Here is a 13,363-nt window from a genome sequence, read left to right as displayed (position 1 = left end):
GTGTGTGTGTGTGTGTGTGTGTGTGTGTGTGTGTGTGTGTGTACTCTTGAATCTCAAGTGTTTATTTTGACTAAGCACACAATTCTTAATGGGAATCATGTAAAATAGAGCTGATGAAAAATGACCTATTTTTAAGGATAATACAAAGTATAACGCAAAATGGGTAGTCCAGAAAAACATAATTAAAAAGACTAAAATGTAGATATCACGTCTACACTGATTTAAAGTCTCTAGAGAATTATTTAGCTCCCCTCCCCCCAACTCTAGTTTGCCGGCTAAAACATGGTTTATGAATCATCCTTGGGGAGCAGGAAAATATAGTGTACTCAACTAAAAATAGGTAGGGACATTCGATAATAAATCTACTTTCTTGACATTCTCGTGTCATCATTAAATACTGATAGCTAAGAGAAGTGTGATTCCTTCCTACCCTCATGGAAAGGCCAGAAGAAAATCAACCCCAGGCCCTGTCAGAATATAATGGAGTGTCTGACATGACATGCACATAGCGAAGAAAATAACACTGATTTTAAATGCCTGGGACTGGAGTTCACCTGTCGGAATGAAGAGTGAAGTTGCTGGTTATCTTTTTCATGTGATCACTGTAAAATGACTGCTTGTCCCTTGAAGTAAGAAAAGATACATAATCCAAATTTTGTACTTACAATAGCAATTAGATAATAGCAATTTGATTAAACGGTCCAACAAGAAAAATCTCTCATATTCACTAAGATTCCAGCTTTAGCATAAAGCATTGGCAAATTCTAGTTTATAAATAAAAAGAATTGGCTATAAAAAGCTATTTCTTGTTCTCATTTTAACATTTCTTAAAAAGTCTGTAAAATGGAACTTTAGAGAGGCGCTGGAATAATTTATTTACATCATTCCATAGATAGTTCTCACAAAATGGAGCATTGATTCTAGCTGGCAATGGGCATAGTTGTGATTTTTCAACTGGGAATCTTTCTCAACAAATTCTGCATAGGACTGAAAATAAGTCATACATTTCTCCTCAGAAAGAACTTTAGAGAACAGTAACTTAAATAATATCTGATGCTTACTTACTAAATGCAGGCAATACTACTACAGACAGCAAGTAGAAAACCTAGTGAAAAGTGAAGCGCCCAAGGTGAGTGGGATAGATAAACTCGAATCTAGAAAAGTGCCGCGGGATGAATGCTCCATCGAAGGAAGGAAAATGTCTGCGAATCAGTTTCGACAGGCATTTCATCAGTGTGAAGGGAGGAATTCATTTTACAGAATGAAAGTTCTAGAAACTCACAACTAGCAAGTCTTTACCACAATGTGCAGAATACTCACCAGGCAACTCTGGACCAAGTGCAAGCGATGCTCCCGTAGTCAAGCTCACGGCACCGTCCTCTGTGAAGCAAGCAGACACAGACCAGGGGTAAATCAATGTAAAGGACTTTTAGAATTCTCACAGAAACACTCCTTTGTACTTCAAAATCAGAATCTGTCATACTTTTTAAAAATATACGAGGAAGACACATAATAAATTAGTTTCTAAATGGACAACAAAGACATACAGCATCAAATCAGAAATATTATTGCCTACAGAGTTTATACATCCTCTCCACTAAGCTGCTGATCAACAATGCAAGCTTTTAACCTATCAAAATAATTAAGTAGTAATTGAACAACAAGGCTATCTAAAATCTTCTAGAATTAAATAGAATGGTCTTTATCTGAATAACAGCAAAATCTTCTTCGATGAACTGTAATAGTACAAAATAGTTTACCCTTTCAAAGAAGAGCAGAGCTGAAAATAAAAGATTTACAAGGCAACTGCAACTATGTACGAAAGAGTCATTTTTAATGTATATTTTTGCATTGTCTTCGTTAACAAGTTGTTTATATAGATTCTGGATTTGACACTGGATTTTCGGTTTGGGTGAAATACAGATATCAAGATCTTTCCAAAATGGGGTGGAGGAGAGAGTTTCAGGGGGTGTCAGAAGTATACAGAAGTAAGAGGAAGCCCAATTGCATTTGGGAAGAAATAGATTGCAAAAAAAACTGGCAATCAAGACATGAGAAAATTATGATTTTGTGAAGGTCATTATGTATAGAGATGTCTAGAATAAAGTCCCAAACAGAATGGTACTTCCACACAGTGTAAGATGATGCCATTAAAAAGAAAGAAAGAACCTGGATTGATATGGACAGATATGGAAAAAAATCTCAAGTCATAGCATCAATTTTTAAAAACTCAAGTAATGTAGTATACTTAGTAATGTATACTATGACACTATTGTGTTAAAACAAACCTCACTAAACTCACAGACATGAACGTTGGTATATGCACAGAACCTATCTGGATAACAAGAAACTCTTAAGTGTGGCTGCTTCTCAAGAACTGGTATTGAAGGGAGTTTAAAAAGGCCTTTGAATTTTAGGCTAACATTTAACCATTATACAATATTTTACCACAAAACCTATTATTTTTATAATTGAAAATGAAAAAGAATCCAATTTATCTCAAATTGTGTGTGTGTGTATATCATTCCATTTTAAAAATACAGAATTAAAAAGTATCATGTAAACTTACTTTACTAATTCAGTGAATATTTACTAAGACCCAGGCTCTAATTATGGATCACATCATATTTAATCCACATAAAAACCCTAAAATGTATGTACTATGATTTTTCCCATTTTATAAAAGATAAAACAGAAGTTTGGTGACTTTTCAAGAATCACACAGAGCTGGCATTCAAACCCAGGCACCCTGACCCATGTTTAGTCTCTGTGGTATGGCCTCTTCCACAGCATTTATCATATTTTCAATATTGTATTTATATTTGTAATGAAGTATTACTATGAGACTGCAGATTCCATGAAGACAGGGATTATTTGTGTATTAAAAACCATTATGCATATCCTCAGCACCTATCATAGTGCCTAGCATATAGTAGGTTCAATAAACCTTTTGTTGAAGTAAAAAATAATTAAGTGGCCCACCTAGAGCTGGGAAGTTAAACTCCCAACTGTTTTATACCTCTTGGGACTGTGAAACAAGCTGATTTCCAAAAAAGCTCACTGATTAATGACCCTGCCATACCATGTTCCTCATTTTGAGAAACCACTTGTTGCCCAAGACTTTCTGTAACTGAAGACTTATAGACCGGACACATGTCTTATCTTTTCTTCTCTAGTGCCTACCCAGCATGAAACTGATGCATTGTTCCATAAAGCTTTCTAATTGTTCATGGCTACAATATTGCAACATTTGAGAAAGCCAATGTTGAAATACTTAACTATAGAGAAGTGAAGCAGTGTAAACAGATTGTCACGAAATATTCAGCTATAGGCATACGGTAGGCAAACTATTGTAACTGACTTGGTGTTGTAGTCATGTGTGAGTCTAACAATGTTTTCATTCGTTCATAACTCTACATGTTGAGAGGTATAAACAGGGTCTTTGGTAAAGATGAGACTGGATGAGTGTGGGTGTCTGTGTCTGTGTATTAGGTCTCTGAATCTCTCTGTGTGTTTACGTGAATCTGTGTGTGCATTTGGTCTTTCAAAAGAGGAAAGATATGCTTCTATGGCATAAAAGGAAACCTAAGAAAATAGATAAAATCACCAAATCCCAAACTCTATTAGTGCCAGTGTAAATAAAAGTTGTTTTTCTTTGAACAAGGGTGCCAAGACTATTCAATGGGGAAAGATAGTCTATGCAATAAATAGTTGGAACAACTGGATATCTACATGCTAAGAAATAAAGGTAGATTTCTATCTCAAAATGATCACAGGTCTAAATGGAAGAGCTAAAACTATAAATTCTTAGAAGTATAACAAAAAAGTACAGTTGACTCTTGAGGAACAAAGGGACATCGATCACCTACACAGTCAAAAATCTGCATATAACTTAAGTCAGCCCTCCACATCTGCAGATCCCCAACTTTGAATAGAAAACACAGCTGACTCTTTACCAATGTGGATTTGAACTGCACAGGTCCTAAATCCATGTTGCTCAAGGATCAACCATAAATCTTTGTGACCTTAGATTAGGTAATCATTTCATAAATATTACACCAAAAGCACAAACAATAAAGAAAAATAGATAAACGGGACTTCATCGAATTAAAATTTTTGTGCTTCCAAGGTCACCATTAAGAAAGTGAAAACCAACCTACAAAGTTACTTCTTTGCAAATCATATATCTGATAATAGATTTGTACCTAGATTATGTTAAGAACTGTTACAAACAATAAGACAACACAATTTAAAAATGGGTAAATGACCTGATAGACATTTCTCAAAAAAAGATATAAAAATATATGAAGAGATGCCCAACCATCAAAGAAATACAAGTCAAAACCACATGAGATTCCTCTCACCCACCAGGATAAATATAATCAGAAGACAGATAACAAGTGTTAATGAGAATCTGGAGATATCGAAACCCTCGTACATTGTTTGGGGGAATGCAAAATGGTGCAGCCACTTTGGAAATGGTTAAACACAGAATTCCCATATAGCGCAGTAATCCTGGTCCTAGGTATGTACCCAAGATAATGAAAACACCTGCCTGAAAAAAAAAAAAAAAAAAAAACCCAAACCATTATATGGACTTTTTTCATAGCAACATTATTCATAATAATACAAAAAGTGAAAATAATCCCAATGTCTATCAATTGACAAATGGAAAAACAAAATGTGGTATATCTCTATGATAGAATATTATTCACTAATAAAAATAATGCAACATGTATACATAAGACAACACAGATGAACTTTATTTAAAACATTATACTAAATGAAAGAAGCCAGTCACAACAGACCACATATTGTATGATCCCATGTATATGAAATGTCCAGAATAGGCAAATCCAAAAGCATAGAGAGATTAGTGGTTGTGTAAGACTGGAGGAGAAGGGAAGACGGGCAGTGGACTACTCATGAGAGTGGGATTTATTACTGGGATGATGAAAATGTTCTGAAATTAGACTGTAGTAGTGATCACACAACTCTGTGAATACACTAAAAACCATTAAGTCATGCATGTTAAGTGGGTGAATTTTATGCTTTGTAAATCATACTTTGTTTTTTCAAAGGTTGTATTTCACTAGGTTTCCCAGTGAATATTAGTTGGCTTCTTTTGAAAATGACAAAACACTTATTTACACTATTCAAGAAAACAGTGAGTGATGAATATTTACATTTTTCAAGACTTACAGCTGTAGTTCTTCATGGTTCCTTGTGATGGGAAATAAATGCAATTGTATTTTACCCTTACTGAAGAAGACATGCATGAAACTGCCTCCAAACCATAAGAAAGTATCAACATCTTACTGCGAACCACCAAGGACAGACGCCACAGCAATGGGGAGCTTTAGCCAAGAGTGAGGTTTTAATTTCTCAATGGAGAAGAAAAATCTACAAATATTTGAGGGCGACATTGCCAGCCTTGTTTTTGTGAATCTATATATCGAACACAAAAGGGGTAGCATTGAATGCCCTCCCCAAAATATTCTATATTGAGATTTTGTTTTCAAATAAAGAATAATTGGGCAAGACCGAACCCAAACAGATGTCATTTCACTCAGATCTACTACTGAACATGGAAATTACTGTTTTGCAAACAAATAAAATATTAGAGAACAGTTATGTCTGTGAGTTTGTACAGCATAATGAACCTCCTCAAACTTTTGTGGCTTAAATCAGTAACCATTTATTTTGGTTCTGGATTTGGCTTTTACCTCAACTATCACTCATCCTTTCCACTTAAATATAGACCACATGGTGGTCTCAAGTTTGCAAAAATGGCAGGAACACAGGCCACAATGTACAAGCACTTTTCAAACCTCTGCTGTGTCACATCTGCTAACATGGTATGGGGCAAAGCAAGTCACATGGTCAAGCCCAGATTCAAGGGATGGAGAAACAGTCCCACCTCTTGATGGGACACTGCACACTGCAAATGTGTGGATGCAGGGAGGGGAGACAGTGTGGCCACTTTCAAAATCTACCATAGCATCGTTTTCTGCAATGGAACACACTTCCACTGACGGTTCATGGAGAGATATTTACATGTAAGCTTACATGTAAAATACAGATATTTTACAATGGTACATCGAGAGATAATATACAATACACTACATGTACATTAGCACTTAACTTCTATTTATCAAAAATGGTATCATTATTCTATTGAAGTTATATCATAGTAATTTATAGGAATTTATCATGGTAATGCTATCATATTACCACAGTAATTTATCAGTTGTAATTTCTTTTTAAATAACTATATTTAAGTGGAAAGGATGAGTGATAGTTGAGGTAAAAGCCAAATCCAGAAACATGGCTCACGAAGAAACCAAGTTTAAAACCCAGTGGACTATGACAATGCTTCTCAAACTTTAACATGCATACAAATCACCAAGGTAACTGGTTGAAATGCAGGTTCTGTTTGAGACACATCTCAGGTAGATCCCCTCCAAGGATTCTGCATTTCTAACAAGCTCCCAAGCAATGCTGATGCAGCTGGTTCCAAGCACACTCTGAAAGGCAGGCACGAGGGTGAAGGTCAAAGGCCTGGCAATAAGATACAGCTGACGACAATCATTTACCAGCTGTGTGGTCTCAAGCAACTGACTTCGCCTCTCTGAAACCATCTCCTCACCTGTAAAATACAGGTGATGTTAGGACCCAGCTTAGATGCTGGGAGAGCATGAAATGAGATGAGATGCAAGGCATTCGGGATAGTGCCTGTCATACAGAAGGGCTCAAATTCTGCTTTGTTCTTTCATAGTTAATGACTTCCAAAACAATCCTCCAATGGAACTGTAGGTTATAAAAGGTATATGGCTGTGCCAAAAGTGCATTGTCTTAGCCCAGATGGTACCATGTCAAAACATTAAATATAGTTGGATCTCAGAAACACACTCCACCAATGCAATCACATTTGACATTTTCACATATGGTATGAATATGTTTATGTCTCCTCAATGTCACTCAACAAATATTTGAGCATCCACTGTGTGCTAGACACTGTTCTCAGCTCTGAGGACGTGACACTGAACAAAGCAAACACAGCTTTGTGCCCTCTCCAAGCTCCCATCCTCCAATTCTCTCAGTCCCCCAAACTGCTCACATATACTCACACCACTGAAGGAGAGGCAGCTGTGGGCCTCATCTGGCCACATCCATGTTTACATGTCCCTATGGTGATCTTTTAAAGTTTGAGCTGATATTAACATTTTAAAAAATGGGAGATTTCATATAAATCTCTGCAACCCCAACTTACCTTGGAAACCTGAAAGATTTAGCAACACAAACCCAGAGTGCCACAGATAAGCCAGCCACGGCTTAGAGGCAGATGTCCCTTCAGAGAAGACCTGGGTTTTCAAGTTCCCCACAACCCCTACCCACCCCCCACCCCCAATCACTTCCACTCAGATAACCCCCTCACCTATGTTTTCTTGCTCCTCCTTCCCAACCACTGAGTTAGTGAGCCCTAAATGAGATGCACAGTCGCCAACACTTATAAGCATAGAAAGAAGCAGATTTTACCTTCCTAGTCTGTGTATTTTTCCTTTACAATCATGCAATAAATATCCAGCAAGACAGTAATTTAAGCATTCATTTTCCCCTTCCTAAGTCTAACTTGAGAAACTGCTGTAAATCTGCCCAGTAAAGTTATAGTTCCTGTATCTGTCACTTCTTGTGGCTAATCGCTCTAAAATGTACAACTGGGAGCATTTTATAGAAGCTTATTACGAGTCATTTTATGCTTTTTTTCTCCCTCTAAATAATGATGATGGCTTTGCAATTACCCACCTACATTCTTTTGCCTGGTTTCCCTCACGTAGTGGTTTTCCATGGCCGAATAGCAAACTGACACAAACTTTCTGGCTTAAACCAACACATATCTATTAGCTCATAGTATTGGAACATTTTGGCTTAAAACAACACACATCTATTAGCTCAGACAAGTCCACATTCTCTATCCAGCATCTTACAAGGCTAAAATCAAGATGTCTGCTAGGCTTCCTTTCTTTCTGGAGGCTCTGAGTAATTATCTGATTCCAAGCTCAGGCAGGTTATTGGCCAATTTCACTTCCTTCTGTTCACAGGGCTAAGGACCTGATTCCTTGCTGGCTGGCAGCTGGGGGCCACACTTAGGTCCTAGATGCCACCCACACTCCTTGTCACACGGCCCCCACAATCATCAAAGCCAACGATGGAGAATCTCCCTTGTGTGGAATCCTTCTCTCTCTTTGAATCTCTTTCTTTGGTCCCTTTTAGGGGCTTAGCTGATTAGGACAGGCCCCCCGAAGATAAGTTCTCATTCTTAAAGTCAACTGTGCCATGTAACACATCCTAATCACAAGAGTGACATTCTATCATAGCCATAGTCCTGGGACTATACCAGATATGTACAGCAGGGGGCAGGATTCTGGGAGCCATCTCAGAGTTCTGCCTACAACACCTAGTAGTTGCTAGCATGCATTTGCCATATATATGCATTTTTCTTTTCAGGCTGGGAGCTGAGGCCATGTCACAAGAAAAGCTAACTGTCCAATAGGATATATGGAAGTTAAAACGAGAGTTTATTTGTAACAATTCTCCCATTCATCATAATGTTCTTAATTATCTGACTCTAAGAATGCATGTACTCTACCAAATTCCAAATCTATACAAGATGTTTCTCTCCTTTAACTTAAACTGAACCTTATAAAACTGGATGTCTAGAAAAGTGACATTCTAGGAGGAAGAGATGAAAAACAAACACTTACTTACTACCTAGAAAGACCAAAAAAAAAAAAGTGTTTTTAAAGACAAGTGTCCAAACAGCACCATGGACTGAAATTTTTTAATTACATTACATTTTCTATAAGGTGTCAATCAATTTACATGCTTTTTCACTCAACTGACTTGGTTACTTGGAAGTCACGTAGAGGCACTATATACAAAATTACACTAATATTTAAAGAAAAAGGGTAAATATAATTAAAAGCATGCTTAACACATCCACAAGCACATGGCATATCAGTTAAGATGTGTTTAACAGGAAAAAAATGATAACGTTTAAGAAATCTCCCATCAAACAAATGTTTGGTTAGAGAGCAAAAGAGTCTGACAGGTTTGGAAGAAGCAAAGTAAACAGCAACAATAATAACAATTACAAGTAGTGAGAAATTACTATGTCCAGGTACTACTCTCAGTGTTTTATGTATATTAACCCATTAAATCTCACTAAACTCTACAGGTAGAAATATTTTATAGATAAAGATGCTGAGGCATAGAGTGGTTATATCACTTATCCAGAGCCACGTGGCAAGTAAGCAAAGGAGCATGCCTTCAAACCTGGATGATCTGGTTCCAGGACCCCTCCTTTTAAGAACTGCATCTGCCTGTGCACCCATCTGTGTTTCCACGCTGTGAAATAGGGGCACTTTCTCCACCTATTATACAGCAGCACAAGGTGGTAGCCAAACGCATATGCATTACGCTCAAACAGGCCTGACTCATTTCCAAGGCCAAGGAATGATGGGAGCTATAGCCCTGTCAGAAGGCATGTTTCTATAATTTGCATAAAGATATCCTGTGTATCAGCAGCAGCCTTGTCCAAGGAAGCCTATAAAGTCTTAAAAAATAAATCCAGGCATTCTTCTTACCTCTATGTCTTTACTTGGAAGGGGAGAGAGGAAAAAGGTAATTCTTTCTTTCCTTTTTTTACAACAGCCAAACCCTTCTCCTTTATCCTACATTTTGAAATTGAGAGATTATGAAAAGATTGGAACGAAGCAAAAGCTAATACTGGAAGCAAACAAGAAAAAACACAGGTTCCCTTTCCTATTGTAGAGAAGACAGTGAGCCTTTCTCTACATAATAAGAAAGGACAAATCTGTAGTTCAATAACCTCGAACCTTTTCCATCAACTACACCCAAAGTAGGGGCGGTATGACACCAGGTGCCACCAGCCACCAGCAGCATAGACCCCAAGAAACCCATATTTAGCAGTTATAGTAATGGATCTCTGGAGATGGAGCTGGGGTGGGGAGCACAATGTTACATCTTGGCGTTTGCATTAAAGGCCCACTTGCTTTCAATGACTCATTTCCACAACTAGGGTTGGACGAGCTCACGTGTCAGGTGGCATTTACTCAGTGATTTTTCCTGGTACTTGCAAGGCATGACCAAGGACTGTCACCATGCCAGGGCCCTCTCCACGAGGAGGTAGAGACTAGGACTTTTACTCTCATCTGTCCTCTTTGTGTTCTTCCTTGGTTCCATCTCAGCTCCAGTGTTTTGGTGGTCACATCACAGAAATTACAGAAATGTGAATTTATTTTGTCAGAGAAACCTCCCTTTAAACTAATGTTTTGTGGTGTTGCTTGTTTGGGGTCTTGATTGTCACATATTTTCATTTGTTCGAATTTCTCACGCTGCATACTTTGACCTAAAATTGCTATGCACTGCAGCCAGAACACTCAAATACGTTTGAGATCAGACATAACCCTCAAGTTCCTCGGCTGCCTGTGGGCATCAGGGATCCCTGAGAACATTCAAGTAGGGTCTTAGTTTCAGAAACCTGGATACATGCCAACCCAGGTAATTATTCTCTGCCTACCTAATTTCCCCAGGCAATTTTAATTGAAAATGGTATTATCCTGTACCTCAGTTCTAATCTGCTCTGAAGTGTCCCTGTGTCCTGCTTCTTCCCTCCATTGTAAGATAACTGAGCTGGTTTCCTTTTGAAGCTTAAGTTGAAAAAAAAAAAAGTTTCTGAATCTCCCACGGGGGAAAATATCAGATAAATATGAGCCATTTAATTAGTGTCAAATCAGGGTACTGAATACCTTCGGCAGAGGTTGCAAGACACCTCCTCCTTGCTGCCTTATGAAAAGTTTCTTTTGTAAACAGAAACACAAAGGTTTTCATTCTGAAAAACTGACCAAAAAAGGGGGGGGTGGGAATTAGAGGAATACCGAGATGATTTTACTGTCCTGAAATGATTTTAAAGGGTATTGTTCCCTTGTTCATTTCCAAATAATCTGCTTTAAAGTTAAAACAAAATGCACCATTTAATATAAGAATGCTTGAAAATAAATGAACTGCAACAGAAATGTGCTTGTTGATTGCTTCTAACAAACATGCACTTAAAACAGTGCTGTCCAAAAGAATTACAATAAGTCATGAATGTGAGTTACATATGGAATTTTAAACTTTCCAGTAGCATTACTAAAAAAGTAGAAAGAAATAATGGAATAAAAAAGAAAGATCTACTGATAACAAAACAATTTAGATGGCTCTCAAGGGAATGTTGCTGAGTGAAAAGAGCTAATATAAAAAGGTTACACACTATATGATTCCATTTATGTGATTCTTAAAATGACAAAAGTATACAGATGGAGAACAGATTAAGGATCGCTAGGATTTAGGGAGGAGAGGAGGGAGCGAAGTGCTGTAGCTATAGAAGCATAGGAGCGTAGTACAGGGGATACTTCTGTATTTTGATTGTGGTGGTCACAAAAATCTACACAGGTGATTACACTGCACAGAACTAAACACGCACACACGAGTGCATGTAAAGCTGGTAAAATCTGAATAAAGTCAGTGGATGTATCAATGTCATTTTCATAATTGTGATATTATACCACAGTTTTGTAAAATGGTACCAGTAGGGAAATCTGGATAAAGTGATCTTTCTCTATTATATTTTATAACTGCACATGAATCTAGAATAATCTTAAAATTAAAAGTAAAAAAAAAATTAATTTAATAATATATTTAACCTAGTATATGCAGGGTTTTTTCATATTAAAAATGTAGATATAATCAATATAAAATTTTATATCATATTTTATATAATTTTACATATTTTTTCATCCTAAATCTTTGGAATCCAGTGTGTGATTTACACTTACAGCACATTTCAATTTAAACTAGCCACAATTTCAAGTGTTCAAGGGCCATGTGTGGCTGTGGCTCCCAAGAATGGGCAGCAAAAAATACTTTAAGACTAATATCCATTTCCCAATCCCTTCTAGTAGCACATTCTCTCTAACATGAAACATCATTGCTTTCTGGAAGTCTCTTACAGAGCAAGTTCATAATGAAACCCATAGAGCTTAGACAGTCACTGGAAAATATGATCTGGCTGGGAAAGAAAATTTCATCAGTGGTACCAATCAGAATCTGTTTTGGACCACTATTCCAAGAGGAAAACGAATCATTAATCCCTATTAAGGAGACTACTAGTACCTTCTAAGAAATATACCTAAGAGGAGTTTCAAGAACTATACTAGATAGACTGGGTTCAAGGATTAAGATTTTTAATGATTTTGAACCTTTGTAACTTTTATTTTCTCCCTCTGGCTTTTCTATTTCCTAGTGGCGGTAAGAAGCAGAATTATTAAAATAAAAAGGCTTATTTTGGAGGGTTGGTCTTCAGAGCCACCGAATTGTAAAACTCAATTTTCCTCTACAGGTAGTCATGGAGAAAGAAACAAGTGATAAATATAAGATGACAGCTTTGAGAAATACATAAAATGAGGCCAAATCTCTTAGGACTCTGAAAAGTAAAGCATGGAGCAGACCTGGTTCTCGGACCAGGTCTGAGAAGAAGCCTAGGGCTCGATCTCAAAAGACCAGCGCAATCTCCATCCCCCACAGGAAGTGGGAATGAGATGAGAAAACTCTATTCCCAACAGAGCCTCAGGGAGTATAAAGAGAGAAGGTTTGGGAATGAAAGAGTCCTGTCTCTGAGAACATAGTCAATTAACCTCTCTTGGACCTAATTTCCTTGTTTGTAAAGCAGTAAAATTATCTACCTCACTCACTGTTGTGAAGTTAAATAGAATAATATACAAAAAGTGCCTATCACATTCCTGCAATCCAGAGTGGGTGTTCAATTACAGTCCTCTCCCACTCCTTTATTTCTTTATTTGAATAACTACATATATAGAGAAAATGATCCATGCAAATTAAACTCAGAATAGTAACATCAGAAACTCAAGAGTTATTGCTCTAGAGTAATACCAGAGAGAAAAACGTTTCAATTTAACCTGTTGTGATTCACTTCTAATTTGATGGTAAGCTGCTTTCATGATCACTCTAGGTTTACAGCACTTTTGGGACAGCTATATAGAGGCAGATACACCTAAGGTGAAGGACCCAAAGTAATCTAGAGAATGGAAACAGGTTTGGTCTCACTAGAGGCTCATGTCTTCAAGAACATTTACATATTTGCATTCTCCACAAAAATAAAATATATTATCCAGTCAGCAAGTGAGAACAGAAAACAAACTAGGGTACAAATTACAAGAACCAATCAATGCCCAAAGTTCTCTTGCTATGAATTATATAGTGGTACTTTGATAGTGGTACT

General features: G+C 37.2%; 1 protein-coding gene across 1 annotated transcript in view; it reads right to left on the bottom strand.

Annotated features, from left to right (window-relative positions):
- PLCB4 (phospholipase C beta 4) overlaps window positions 1-13,363 on the bottom strand; it is a 393,600-nt gene that overhangs the window by 251,821 nt on the left and 128,416 nt on the right. The window contains exon 2 of the mRNA XM_011370137.1: window positions 1,321-1,380. The gene's annotated coding sequence lies outside the window, so the exon portion shown is untranslated. The remainder of the gene's footprint in view (window positions 1-1,320; window positions 1,381-13,363) is intronic.

Source organism: Pteropus vampyrus, unplaced genomic scaffold (assembly GCF_000151845.1).
Source record: "Pteropus vampyrus isolate Shadow unplaced genomic scaffold, Pvam_2.0 Scaffold7, whole genome shotgun sequence".
Taxonomy (NCBI): Eukaryota; Metazoa; Chordata; class Mammalia; order Chiroptera; family Pteropodidae; genus Pteropus; species Pteropus vampyrus.
Note: the sequence above shows the minus strand (reverse complement) of the source record. Positions and strands in the feature narration are given on the sequence as shown.